Below are 15,969 nucleotides of genomic sequence, written 5' to 3' on the forward strand. Positions count from 1 at the left end.
ATAGTAATAAGTTAAACAGAAAAATTGGAAAAGCAAAATGGACAGCTGAAAAAATGCTGAACATGCTGAGGGTCCCTCAAATATACTTGTTAAATGAAAAAATCAGCAAAAAAATGCACAGGGAGAGAGAAGTAAGTTTCTAGGTCAGCCTGGGAGCTGCTGAATTTGAATCCACCAATCAGAGAGCCTGTGTACTTTTTCCCGCCAAAACATGTGCCTCTTTTTACACACGCAGCACAGAGAGGCACAGGATTATTGCAGCCTATTTCTCATAGTGAGGACTCCCCTCAAACAAATGACCATAATTCCCAAACCGTAGGGGCTAGAGCGGTCATTCTTACACCGTTTTGTTCAGAAGAGATGGGGGAATCTTCCAGTGTTTACAATTTATCATTAAAATATGAATTATTAAAGATATTTGACTTCTAATGCACCATAACTGAGTAGAGCGAAGCAAAAACTGCCTTGACTTGCCCTCAAACAACGCTTTGTAACTCGAAATCTATTTGGAGTATCGATATCATTCTTTCACCGTAAGAGACAGCAGGCTTTGGTGAACAGTCATGGAAATTTTCAGGTCTCTGTGGAAATCCAAAAAAAAATTATGACGAGAGAAAAAAGTGGTTCATTTCCAGAGTTTTAAATCTGAAGAAATCTGAGCGAAGGACGAATTTCCTACCCTCAAACAAGTCCAACTCATTTCAGAACGGTAATAGGTGAGAAAGAAATTCTTGAATTGTGAGCGTCAGGGGTGTCTGAAGATATTCGGGGACAAGCCTCATGTCTTAAAGTCGCTTCGTTAAGGAGATATGACGATTCGAATATGCCTCTCATTACAGAAATCCAGCGATGATTTTGAACAAGCTCTCCATTGACTTTATATGGAGAGTTTTGAGACCTTGTGTTGGTCTGAGGAGATTTGCAAAAATTCTATAAATCCCACAACAATGATAGTGACATTTTCTGAAAGCCAGCAAAAATACCTACGTTTTGATGTATAATTTGTGGAAGTTGAGTGAAAATTGAGCAAGTAGCAAGAAGTTGTTCGGACATGAAGTGAAAATTGCAAAACCTTCAGTGGCACACTGGAAGCCAAGAGCATAGCAACCATAACAACGCATGTATTTTGTGAAAAATCACAATTTTGCAACTCAAAACTTTAAGAGGCATAAAAGTAAAACAGTAAAACATTTGAAAAAGCTGAATCATACCTGAATAGCCCAATAATTTGTGAACATTTTAAAGTTTGAATGGTTGTTCTAGGTGAAAATATGAGGAAGTAGTTAAGTTTCAAAAACAAGCAAATTTTAGCAGAATTGCAGAAGTTTCCCATTCATTTCAATGGGACAAATTAAAGGAAAAAAGCTTAATATTTTAAAAAGTATAATAGTTAAAAATAGCAAAAATCGTAGCGTAAATTAGCAGAAATAGCAGAATAGTTTAAAATTTGAACGGTGAAAATCGGCTGAAAATTGTGGAAGTAGTTAAGTGCCAAAAAGTGTACGGAAGCAACTAGAATAATAATAATAAAGAATAAAGAGAAACAGGAACTCAATAGTGTGGATGCTTAAAGCATCCACACAACTAGAAAAATTTGCATTTCCTGCGAAAATGCAGTGTGGATGCTTAAAGCTGAAGCTGTATGCAAAAAGTAGCTGAAAAAGCTGAAAAGTTGCAGAAATTGTAAAAACTTTGCAGAAGCAAAAGAAGTTTGCTAAAATGGAATAACTTAGCAGAACTGCAATATCTTAGAGGAAACATAATACTTGGCAGAAATACAATAGCATAGCAGAATTTAGCAGAAATATTGTAACTTACCAGAAACATGATAACTTCTCAAAAATACAAGAATTTAGGAGAAATAGTATAAGATAACAGAAAGAATATATTTAGCCAAAAATACTTAAACATTACAGAAACACTATGATTTAGAAAAATAGTACAACAGAGCAGAAATATTGTGATTTACCAGAGACACTGTGATGAACTATGAATATTGTAATTTTAAATTGAGACTATGTTTTAGCACAAATATTATAATTTGGCAGAAATACTATAATTTAGCAGAAATACTATATTAAGCACAAATCCTATAAAAAGCAGAAATGGTATGATTAAGCACAAATACTACATTTAGTAGAAATACTTTGTTTTAGCACAAATCCCATAAAAAGCAGAAATACTGTACTATGATTTAGTAGAAAAACTATAATTAATCAGAAATACTAAATTTAGCAGAAATACTATATTAAGCACAAATACTATGAAAAGCAGAAATAGTATGATTAAGCATAAATACTACATTTAGCAGAAATACTATATTAAGCACAAATCCTATAAAAGCAGAAATAGTATATTAAGCACAAATCTTATAAAATAGCAGAAACAGTATGATTTAGCACAATAGTAATAAGTTAAACAGAAAAATTGGAAAAGCAAAATGGACAGCTGAAAAAATGCTGAACATGCTGAGGGTCCCTCAAATATACTTGTTAAATGACAAAAATCTGCAAAAAAATTTATTACAGCCACACAATCACAAATATGTACACATGAGGAAACACACATGCACAGAGAGACCCACACACAAGATCCAATTCAGTCAACCAGTCTAAATATATTGAATTTAAATCTTAGAATGAGATCATCCCATTAAAAGCCTTTCTCTCTCTCTCTCTCTCTCTCTCTCTCTGTCACACACACACACACACACACACACACACACACACACACACACACACACACACACACAGGGAGAGAGAAGTAAGTTTCTAGGTCAGCCTGGGAGCTGGTGAATTTGAATCCACCAATCAGAGAGGCTGTGCACTTTTCCCCACCAAAACAGGTGCATCTGTTTACACACGCAGCAGCACAGAGAGACACAGGATTTTTGCAGTCTATTTCTCATAGTGACGACTCCCCTCAAACAAATGACCGTAATTTCCTAACCGTAGGGGCTAGAACGGTCATTCTTACACCGTTTTGTTCAGAAGAGATGGGGGAATCTTCAAGTGTTGACAATTTAATATTAAAATATGAATTTTTAGAGATATATGACATGGATGACTTGTTGACTTAGAAGCCACGAATTCCCCAATATGCAAATTTGAATGCCTGAGACCACATATGTGATTGGCTGGCTGGGAAGCCGTGCAGGCCCTGATTTGTGGATTTGAATTCCTCAGCCCTCAGATATGATTGGCTGGCTTAGAAGCCACGAAGGCCCCAATATGCAAATTTGAATGCCTCAGGACACTTATTTGATTGGCTGGGAAACTGTGCAGGCCCTGATTTGAAAATTTGAATGTCTCAGTCCTCACAGAGGATTGGCTGCCTGGGGACCTGGCAGAAATATATAGAAATACTATTATTAAGCATAAATACTACATTTAGTAGAAATACTATGTTTTAGCACAAATACTATAAAAAGAAGAAAAACTATAATTTAGCAGAAATACTATATTAAGCACAAATCCTATAAAAAGCAGAAATACAATAATTTAGAACAAATAGTATAAAAAGCAGAAATACTATAATTTAGCAGAAATACTATGTTAGGCACAAATCCTATAAAAAGCAGAAATACTATAATTTAGCAGAAATACTATATTAGGCATAAATCCTATGAAAAGCAGAAATACTGTATTTAGCACAAGTACCGAAAAGTACCAGAAATACTATGATTTAGCAGAAATACTGTATTTAGCACAAGTACCGAAAAGTACCAGAAACACTATGATTTAGCAGAATAGTAATAACTTATTGAAACACAAATGCACAGAGGGACACACAAACACAGGCTCTAATCCAGTCAACCAGTCTAACTATGTTCAATTTAAATCCTACAATGACATGCTGTCAAATAAGGGCAGGGTCCTCTCTCTCCCACTAAACACACACACACACACACACACACACACACACACACACACACACACACACACACAGGGAGAGAGGACTAAGTTTCTAGGTCAGCCTGGGAGCTGCTGAATTTGAATCCACCAATCAGAGAGGCTGTTTACGTTTTCCCGCCAAAACAGGTGCATCTGTTTTACACACGCAGCACAGAGACATAGACCTGCTTCTTTCAGTTTATTTCACATAGTGAGGATTCCCCTCAAACAAATGACCATAATTTCCTAACCATAGGGGCTAGAGCGGTCATTCTTACACCGTTTTGTTCAGAAGAGATGGGGGAATCTTCAAGTGTTGACAATTTATCATTAAAATATGAATTTTTAGAGATATATGACATGGATGACTTGTTGACTTAGAAGCCACGAATTCCCCAATATGCAAATTTGAATACCTGGAGCCCACATACATGATTGGCTGGCTGGGAAGCTGTGCAGGCCCTGATTTGTGGATTTGAATTCCTCAGCCCTCAGATATGATTGGCTGGCTTAGAAGCCATGAAGGCCCCAATATGCAAATTTGAATGCCTCAGGACACATATATGATTGGCTGGGAAGCCGTGCAGGCCCTGATTTGAAAATTTGAATTTCTCAGTCCTCACAGAGGATTGGCTGCCTGGGGACCTGGCAGAAATATATAGAAATACTATGATTAAGCATAAATACTACATTTAGTAGAAATACTATATTAGGCACAAATCCCATAAAAAGCAGAAATAGTATGATTAAGCATAAATACTACATTTAGTAGAAATACTATGTTTTAGCACAAATACTATAAAAAGCAGAAATACTATAATTTAGCAGAAATACTATATTAAGCACAAATCCCATAAAAAGCAGAAATAGGATGATTAAGCATAAACATTACATTTAGCAGAAATACTATGTTTGAGCACAAATAGTATAAAAAGCAGAAATATTGTAATTTAGCAGAAATACTATATTAGGCACAAATCTTATAAAATAGCAGAAATAGTATTATTTAGCACAATAGTAATAAGTTAAACAGAAAAATTGGAAAAGCAAAATGGACAGCTGAAAAAATGCTGAACATGCTGAGGGTCCCTCAAATATACTTGTTAAATGAAAAAATCAGCAAAAAAAATGCACAGGGAGAGAGAAGTAAGTTTCTAGGTCAGCCTGGGAGCTGCTGAATTTGAATCCACCAATCAGAGAGCCTGTGTACTTTTTCCCGCCAAAACATGTGCCTCTTTTTACACACGCAGCACAGAGAGGCACAGGATTATTGCAGCCTATTTCTCATAGTGAGGACTCCCCTCAAACAAATGACCATAATTTCCAAACCGTAGGGGCTAGAGCGGTCATTCTTACACCGTTTTGTTCAGAAGAGATGGGGGAATCTTCCAGTGTTTACAATTTATCATTAAAATATGAATTATTAAAGATATTTGACTTGTAATGCACCATAACTGAGTAGAGCGAAGCAAAAACTGCCTTGACTTGCCCTCAAACAACGCTTTGTAACTCGAAATCTATTTGGAGTATCGATATCATTCTTTCACCGTAAGAGACAGCAGGCTTTGGTGAACAATCATGGAAATTTTCAGGTCTCTGTGGAAATCCAACAAAAAGTTATGACGAGAGAAAAAAGTGGTTCATTTCCACAGTTTGAAATCTGAAGAAATCTGAGCGAAGGACGAATTTCCTACCCTCAAACAAATCCAACTCATTTCAGAACGGTAATAGGTGAGAAAGAAATTCTTGAATTGTGAGCGTCAGGGGTGTCTGAAGATATTCGGGGACAAGCCTCATGTCTTAACTTTGCTTCGTTAAGGAGATATGACGATTCGAATATGCCTCTCATTACAGAAATCCAGCGGTGATTTTGAACAAGCTCTCCATTCACTTTATATGGAGAGTTTTCTGACCTTGTGTTAGTCTGAGGAGATTTGCAAAAATTCTATAAATCCCACAACAATGATGGTGACATTTTCTGAAAGCCAGCAAAAATACCTACGTTTTGATGTATAATTTGTGGAAGTTGAGTGAAAATTGAGCAAGTAGCAGGAAGTTGTTCGGACATGAAGTGAAAATTGCAAAACCTTCAGTGGCACACTGGAAGCCAAGAGCATAGCAACCATAACAACACATGTATTTTGTGAAAAATCACAATTTTGCAACTCAAAACTTTAAGAGGCATAAAAGTAAAACAGTAAAAGATTTGAAAAAGCTGAATCATACCTGAATAGCCCAATAATTTGTGAACATTTTAAAGTTTGAATGGTTGTTCTAGGTGAAAATATGAGGAAGTAGTTAAGTTTCAAAAACAAGCAAATTTTAGCAGAATTGCTGAAGTTTCCCATTCATTTCAATGGGACAAATTAAAGGAAAAAAGCTTAATATTTTAAAAAGTATAATAGTTAAAAATAGCAAAAGTCATAGCGCACATTAGCAGAAATAGCAGAATAGTTTAAAATTTGAACGGTGAAAATCGGCTGAAAATTGTGGAAGTAGTTAAGTGCCAAAAAGTGTACGGAAGCAACTAGAATAATAATAAAGAACTAGAAAAATTTGCATTTCCTGCGAAAATGCAGTGTGGATGCTTAAAGCTGAAGCTGTATGCAAAAAGTAGCTGAAAAAGCTGAAAAGTTGCAGAAATTGTAAAAACTTTGCAGAAGCAAAAGAAGTTTGCTAAAATGGAATAACTTAGCAGAACTGCAATATCTTAGAGGAAACATAATACTTGGCAGAAATACAATAGCATAGCAGAATTTAGCAGAAATATTGTAACTTACCAGAAACATGATAACTTCTCAAAAATACAAGAATTTAGGAGAAATAGTATAAGATAACAGAAAGAATATATTTAGCCAAAAATACTTAAACATTACAGAAACACTATGATTTAGAAAAATAGTACAACAGAGCAGAAATATTGTGATTTACCAGAGACACTGTGATGAACTATGAATATTGTAATTTTAAATTAAGACTATGTTTTAGCACAAATATTATAATTTGGCAGAAATACTATAATTTAGCAGAAATACTATATTAAGCACAAATCCTATAAAAAGCAGAAATGGTATGATTAAGCATAAATACTACATTTAGTAGAAATACTTTGTTTTAGCACAAATCCCATAAAAAGCAGAAATACTGTACTATGATTTAGTAGAAAGACTATAATTAATCAGAAATACTAAATTTAGCAGAAATACTATATTAAGCACAAATCCTATAAAAGCAGAAATAGTATATTAAGCACAAATCTTATAAAATAGCAGAAATAGTGTGATTTAGCACAATAGTAATAAGTTAAACAGAAAAATTGGAAAAGCAAAATGGACAGCTGAAAAAATGCTGAACATGCTGAGGTTCCCTCAAATATACTTGTTAAATGACAAAAATCAGCAAAAAAATTTATGACTGCCACACAATTACAAATATGTACACATGAGGAAACACACATGCACAGAGAGACACACACACAAGATCCAATTCAGTCAACCAGTCTAAATATATTGAATTTGAATCTTACAATGGGATCATCCCATTAAAAGGCTTTCTCTCTCTCTCTCTCTCTCTCTCTGTCACACACACACACAAACACACACACACACACACACACACACACACACACACACACATACACACACACAGGGAGAGAGAAGTAAGTTTCTAGGTCAGCCTGGGAGCTGGTGAATTTGAATACACCAATCAGAGAGGCTGTGCACTTTTCCCCACCAAAACAGGTGCATCTGTTTACACACGCAGCAGCACAGAGAGACACAGGATTTTTGCAGTCTATTTCTCATAGTGACGACTCCCCTCAAACAAATGACCGTAATTTCCTAACCGTAGGGGCTAGAACGGTCATTCTTACACCGTTTTGTTCAGAAGAGATGGGGGAATCTTCAAGTGTTGACAATTTAATATTAAAATATGAATTTTTAGAGATATATGACATGGATGACTTGTTGACTTAGAAGCCACGAATTCCCCAATATGCAAATTTGAATGCCTGAGACCACATATGTGATTGGCTGGCTGGGAAGCCGTGCAGGCCCTGATTTGTGGATTTGAATTCCTCAGCCCTCAGATATGATTGGCTGGCTTAGAAGCCACGAAGGCCCCAATATGCAAATTTGAATGCCTCAGGACACTTATTTGATTGGCTGGGAAACTGTGCAGGCCCTGATTTGAAAATTTGAATGTCTCAGTCCTCACAGAGGATTGGCTGCCTGGGGACCTGGCAGAAATATATAGAAATACTACATTTAGTAGAAATACTATGTTTTAGCACAAATACTATAAAAAGAAGAAAAACTATAATTTAGCAGAAATACTATATTAAGCACAAATCCTATAAAAAGCAGAAATACTATAATTTAGAACAAATAGTATAAAAAGCAGAAATACTATAATTTAGCAGAAATACTATGTTAGGCACAAATCCTATAAAAAGCAGAAATACTATAATTTAGCAGAAATACTATGTTAGGCACAAATCCTATAAAAAGCAGAAATACTATAATTTAGCAGAAATACTATATTAGGCATAAATCCTTTGAAAAGCAGAAATAGTATGATTTAGCAGAAATACTGTATTTAGCACAAGTACCGAAAAGTACCAGAAATACTATGATTTAGCAGAATAGTAATAACTTATTGAAACACAAATGCACAGAGGGACACACAAACACAGGCTCTAATCCAGTCAACCAGTCTAACTATGTTCAATTTAAATCCTACAATGACATGCTGTCAAATAAGGGCAGGGTCCTCTCTCTCCCACTAAACACACACACACACACACACACACACACACACACACACACACACACACACAGGGAGAGAGGACTAAGTTTCTAGGTCAGCCTGGGAGCTGCTGAATTTGAATCCACCAATCAGAGAGGCTGTTTACGTTTTCCCGCCAAAACAGGTGCATCTTTTTACACACGCAGCACAGAGACATAGACCTGCTTCTTTCAGTTTATTTCACATAGTGAGGATTCCCCTCAAACAAATGACCATAATTTCCTAACCATAGGGGCTAGAGCGGTCATTCTTACACCGTTTTGTTCAGAAGAGATGGGGGAATCTTCAAGTGTTGACAATTTATCATTAAAATATGAATTTTTAGAGATATATGACATGGATGACTTGTTGACTTAGAAGCCACGAATTCCCCAATATGCAAATTTGAATACCTGGAGCCCACATACATGATTGGCTGGCTGGGAAGTTGTGCAGGCCCTGATTTGTGGATTTGAATTCCTCAGCCCTCAGATATGATTGGCTGGCTTAGAAGCCATGAAGGCCCCAATATGCAAATTTGAATGCCTCAGGACACATATATGATTGGCTGGGAAGCCGTGCAGGCCCTGATTTGAAAATTTGAATTTCTCAGTCCTCACAGAGGATTGGCTGCCTGGGGACCTGGCAGAAATATATAGAAATACTATGATTAAGCATAAATACTACATTTAGTAGAAATACTATGTTTTAGCACAAATACTATAAAAAGCAGAAATACTATAATTTAGCAGAAATACTATATTAAGCACAAATCCTATAAAAAGCAGAAATAGGATGATTAAGCATAAACACTACATTTAGTAGAAATACTATGTTTTAGCACAAATAGTATAAAAAGCAGAAATATTGTAATTTAGCAGAAATACTATATTAGGCACAAATCTTATAAAATAGCAGAAATAGTATTATTTAGCACAATAGTAATAAGTTAAACAGAAAAATTTGAAAAGCAAAATGGACAGCTGAAAAAATGCTGAACATGCTGAGGGTCCCTCAAATATACTTGTTAAATGAAAAAATCAGCAAAAACATGCACAGGGAGAGAGAAGTAAGTTTCTAGGTCAGCCTGGGAGCTGCTGAATTTGAATCCACCAATCAGAGAGCCTGTGTACTTTTTCCCGCCAAAACATGTGCCTCTTTTTACACACGCAGCACAGAGAGGCACAGGATTATTGCAGCCTATTTCTCATAGTGAGGACTCCCCTCAAACAAATGACCATAATTTCCAAACCGTAGGGGCTAGAGCGGTCATTCTTACACCGTTTTGTTCAGAAGAGATGGGGGAATCTTCCAGTGTTTACAATTTATCATTAAAATATGAATTATTAAAGATATTTGACTTGTAATGCACCATAACTGAGTAGAGCGAAGCAAAAACTGCCTTGACTTGCCCTCAAACAACGCTTTTTAACTCGAAATCTATTTGGAGTATCGATATCATTCTTTCACCGTAAGAGACAGCAGGCTTTGGTGAACAATCATGGAAATTTTCAGGTCTCTGTGGAAATCCAACAAAAAGTTATGACGAGAGAAAAAAGTGGTTCATTTCCACAGTTTGAAATCTGAAGAAATCTGAGCGAAGGACGAATTTCCTACCCTCAAACAAGTCCAACTCATTTCAGAACGGTAATAGGTGAGAAAGAAATTCTTGAATTGTGAGCGTCAGGGGTGTCTGAAGATATTCGGGGACAAGCCTCATGTCTTAAAGTCGCTTCGTTAAGGAGATATGACGATTCGAATATGCCTCTCATTACAGAAATCCAGCGGTGATTTTGAACAAGCTCTCCATTCACTTTATATGGAGAGTTTTCTGACCTTGTGTTAGTCTGAGGAGATTTGCAAAAATTCTATAAATCCCACAACAATGATAGTGACATTTTCTGAAAGCCAGCAAAAATACCTACGTTTTGATGTATAATTTGTGGAAGTTGAGTGAAAATTGAGCAAGTAGCAGGAAGTTGTTCAGACATGAAGTGAAAATTGCAAAACCTTCAGTGGCACACTGGAAGCCAAGAGCATAGCAACCATAACAACACATGTATTTTGTGAAAAATCACAATTTTGCAACTCAAAACTTTAAGAGGCATAAAAGTAAAACAGTAAAAGATTTGAAAAAGCTGAATCATACCTGAATAGCCCAATAATTTGTGAACATTTTAAAGTTTGAATGGTTGTTCTAGGTGAAAATATGAGGAAGTAGTTAAGTTTCAAAAACAAGCAAATTTTAGCAGAATTGCTGAAGTTTCCCATTCATTTCAATGGGACAAATTAAAGGAAAAAAGCTTAATATTTTAAAAAGTATAATAGCAAAAAATACTAAAAGTCATAGCGCACATTAGCAGAAATAGCAGAATAGTTTAAAATTTGAACGGTGAAAATCGGCTGAAAATTGTGGAAGTAGTTAAGTGCCAAAAAGTGTACGGAAGCAACTAGAATAATAACTAGAAAAATTTGCATTTCCTGCGAAAATGCAGTGTGGATGCTTAAAGCTGAAGCTGTATGCAAAAAGTAGCTGAAAAAGCTGAAAAGTTGCAGAAATTGTAAAAACTTTGCAGAAGCAAAAGAAGTTTGCTAAAATGGAATAACTTAGCAGAACTGCAATATCTTAGAGGAAACATAATACTTGGCAGAAATAGCATAGCAGAATTTAGCAGAAATATTGTAACTTACCAGAAACATGATAACTTCTCAAAAATACAAGAATTTAGGAGAAATAGTATAAGATAACAGAAAGAATATATTTAGCCAAAAATACTTAAACATTACAGAAACACTATGATTTAGAAAAATAGTACAACAGAGCAGAAATATTGTGATTTACCAGAGACACTGTGATGAACTATGAATATTGTAATTTTAAATTGAGACTATGTTTTAGCACAAATATTATAATTTGGCAGAAATACTATAATTTAGCAGAAATACTATATTAAGCACAAATCCTATAAAAAGCAGAAATGGTATGATTAAGCACAAATACTACATTTAGTAGAAATACTTTGTTTTAGCACAAATCCCATAAAAAGCAGAAATACTGTACTATGATTTAGTAGAAAAACTATAATTAATCAGAAATACTAAATTTAGCAGAAATACTATATTAAGCACAAATACTATGAAAAGCAGAAATAGTATGATTAAGCATAAATACTACATTTAGCAGAAATACTATATTAAGCACAAATCTTCTAAAATAGCAGAAATAGTATGATTTAGCACAATAGTAATAAGTTAAACAGAAAAATTGGAAAAGCAAAATGGACAGCTGAAAAAATGCTGAACATGCTGAGGGTCCCTCAAATATACTTGTTAAATGACAAAAATCTGCAAAAAAAATTATTACAGCCACACAATCACAAATATGTACACATGAGGAAACACACATGCACAGAGAGACCCACACACAAGATCCAATTCAGTCAACCAGTCTAAATATATTGAATTTAAATCTTAGAATGAGATCATCCCATTAAAAGCCTCTCTCTCTCTCTCTCTCTCTCTCTCTCACACACACACACACACACACACACACACACACACACACACACACACAGGGAGAGAGAAGTAAGTTTCTAGGTCAGCCTGGGAGCTGGTGAATTTGAATCAACCAATCAGAGAGGCTGTGCACTTTTCCCCACCAAAACAGGTGCATCTGTTTACACACGCAGCAGCACAGAGAGACACAGGATTTTTGCAGTCTATTTCTCATAGTGATGACTCCCCTCAAACAAATGACCGTAATTTCCTAACCGTAGGGGCTAGAACGGTCATTCTTACACCGTTTTGTTCAGAAGAGATGGGGGAATCTTCAAGTGTTGACAATTTAATATTAAAATATGAATTTTTAGAGATATATGACATGGATGACTTGTTGACTTAGAAGCCACGAATTCCCCAATATGCAAATTTGAATGCCTGAGACCACATATGTGATTGGCTGGCTGGGAAGCCGTGCAGGCCCTGATTTGTGGATTTGAATTCCTCAGCCCTCAGATATGATTGGCTGGCTTAGAAGCCACGAAGGCCCCAATATGCAAATTTGAATGCCTCAGGACACTTATTTGATTGGCTGGGAAACTGTGCAGGCCCTGATTTGAAAATTTGAATGTCTCAGTCCTCACAGAGGATTGGCTGCCTGGGGACCTGGCAGAAATATATAGAAATACTATTATTAAGCATAAATACTACATTTAGTACAAATACTATGTTTTAGCACAAATATTATAAAAAGAAGAAAAACTATAATTTAGCAGAAATACTATATTAAGCACAAATCCTATAAAAAGCAGAAATACTATAATTTAGAACAAATAGTATAAAAAGCAGAAATACTATAATTTAGCAGAAATATTATGTTAGGCACAAATCCTATAAAAAGCAGAAATACTATAATTTAGCAGAAATACTATGTTAGGCACAAATCCTATAAAAAGCAGAAATACTATAATTTAGCAGAAATACTATATTAGGCATAAATCCTATGAAAAGCAGAAATAGTATGATTTAGCAGAAATACTGTATTTAGCACAAGTACCGAAAAGTACCAGAAATACTATGATTTAGCAGAATAGTAATAACTTATTGAAACACAAATGCACAGAGGGACACACAAACACAGGCTCTAATCCAGTCAACCAGTCTAACTATGTTCAATTTAAATCCTACAATGACATGCTGTCAAATAAGGGCAGGGTCCTCTCTCTCCCACTAAACACACACACACACACACACACACACACACACACACACACACACACAGGGAGAGAGAAGTAAGTTTCTAGGTCAGCCTGGGTGCTGCTGAATTTGAATCCACCAATCAGAGAGGCTGTTTACGTTTTCCCGCCAAAACAGGTGCATCTTTTTACACACGCAGCACAGAGACATAGACCTGCTTCTTTCAGTTTATTTCACATAGTGAGGATTCCCCTCAAACAAATGACCATAATTTCCTAACCATAGGGGCTAGAGCGGTCATTCTTACACCGTTTTGTTCAGAAGAGATGGGGGAATCTTCAAGTGTTGACAATTTATCATTAAAATATGAATTTTTAGAGATATATGACATGGATGACTTGTTGACTTAGAAGCCACGAATTCCCCAATATGCAAATTTGAATACCTGGAGCCCACATACATGATTGGCTGGCTGGGAAGCTGTGCAGGCCCTGATTTGTGGATTTGAATTCCTCAGCCCTCAGATATGATTGGCTGGCTTAGAAGCCATGAAGGCCCCAATATGCAAATTTGAATGCCTCAGGACACATATATGATTGGCTGGGAAGCCGTGCAGGCCCTGATTTGAAAATTTGAATTTCTCAGTCCTCACAGAGGATTGGCTGCCTGGGGACCTGGCAGAAATATATAGAAATACTATGATTAAGCATAAATACTACATTTAGTAGAAATACTATGTTTTAGCACAAATACTATAAAAAGCAGAAATACTATAATTTAGCAGAAATACTATATTAAGCACAAATCCTATAAAAAGCAGAAATACTATATTAGGCACAAATCCTATAAAAAGCAGAAATACTATATTAGGCACAAATCCTATAAAAAGCAGAAATACTATATTAGGCACAAATCCTATAAAAAGCAGAAATACTATATTAGGCACAAATCCTATAAAAAGCAGAAATACTATATTAGGCACAAATAGTATAAAAAGCAGAAATACTATAATTTAGCAGAAATACTATGTTAGGCACAAATCCTATAAAAAGAATAAATACTATAATTTAGCAGAAATACTATATTAGGCACAAATCTTATGAAAAGCAGAAATAGTATGATTTAGCAGAAATACTGTATTTAGCACAAGTACCGAAAAGTACCAGAAATACTATGATTTAGCAGAATAGTAATAACTTACAAAATTACAAATATGGAGGCATATTGAAACACAAATGCACAGAGGGACACACAAACACAGGCTCTAATCCAGTCAACCAGTCTAACTATATTCAATTTAAATCCTACAATGACATGCTGCCAAATAAGGGCAGGGTCCTCTCTCTCCCACTAAACACACACACACACACACACACACACACACACACACACAGACAGACACAGAGGGAGAGAGCTGCCGAATTTAAATCCACCAATCAGAGTGGCTGTTTACGTTTTCCCGCCAAAACAGGTGCATCTTTTTACACACGCAGCACAGAGAGGCACAGGATTATTGCAGCCTATTTCTCATAGTGAGGACTCCCCTCAAACAAATGACCATAATTTCCTAACCGTAGGGGCTAGAGCGGTCATTCTTACACCGTTTTGTTCAGAAGAGATGGGGGAATCTTCCAGTGTTAACAATTTATCATTAAAATATGAATTATTAAAGATATCTTACTTCTAATGCACCATAACTGAGTAGAGCGAAGCAAAAACTGCCTTGACTTGCCCTCAAACAACACTTTCTAACTCTAAATCTATTTGGAGTATCGATATCATTCTTTCACCGTAAGAGACAGCAGGCTTTGGTGAACAATCATGGAAATTTTCAGGTCTTAATTTTCAGGTCGTTAATCAGAAATACTAAATTTAGCAGAAATACTATATTAAGCACAAATACTATGAAAAGCAGAAATAGTATGATTAAGCATAAATACTACATTTAGCAGAAATACTATATTAAGCACAAATCTTCTAAAATAGCAGAAATAGTATGATTTAGCACAATAGTAATAAGTTAAACAGAAAAATTGGAAAAGCAAAATGGACAGCTGAAAAAATGCTGAACATGCTGAGGGTCCCTCAAATATACTTGTTAAATGACAAAAATCTGCAAAAAAAATTATTACAGCCACACAATCACAAATATGTACACATGAGGAAACACACATGCACAGAGAGACCCACACACAAGATCCAATTCAGTCAACCAGTCTAAATATATTGAATTTAAATCTTAGAATGAGATCATCCCATTAAAAGCCTCTCTCTCTCTCTCTCTCTCTCTCTCACACACACACACACACACACACACACACACACACACACACACACACACACAGGGAGAGAGAAGTAAGTTTCTAGGTCAGCCTGGGAGCTGGTGAATTTGAATCAACCAATCAGAGAGGCTGTGCACTTTTCCCCACCAAAACAGGTGCATCTGTTTACACACGCAGCAGCACAGAGAGACACAGGATTTTTGCAGTCTATTTCTCATAGTGACGACTCCCCTCAAACAAATGACCGTAATTTCCTAACCGTAGGGGCTAGAACGGTCATTCTTACACCGTTTTGTTCAGAAGAGATGGGGGAA

Source organism: Mchenga conophoros, linkage group LG18, assembly GCF_057382185.1.
Source record: "Mchenga conophoros isolate Kocher_MC1m ecotype Shallow Benthic linkage group LG18, M_conophoros_male_GT1.1, whole genome shotgun sequence".
NCBI classification, from domain to species: domain Eukaryota; kingdom Metazoa; phylum Chordata; class Actinopteri; order Cichliformes; family Cichlidae; genus Mchenga; species Mchenga conophoros.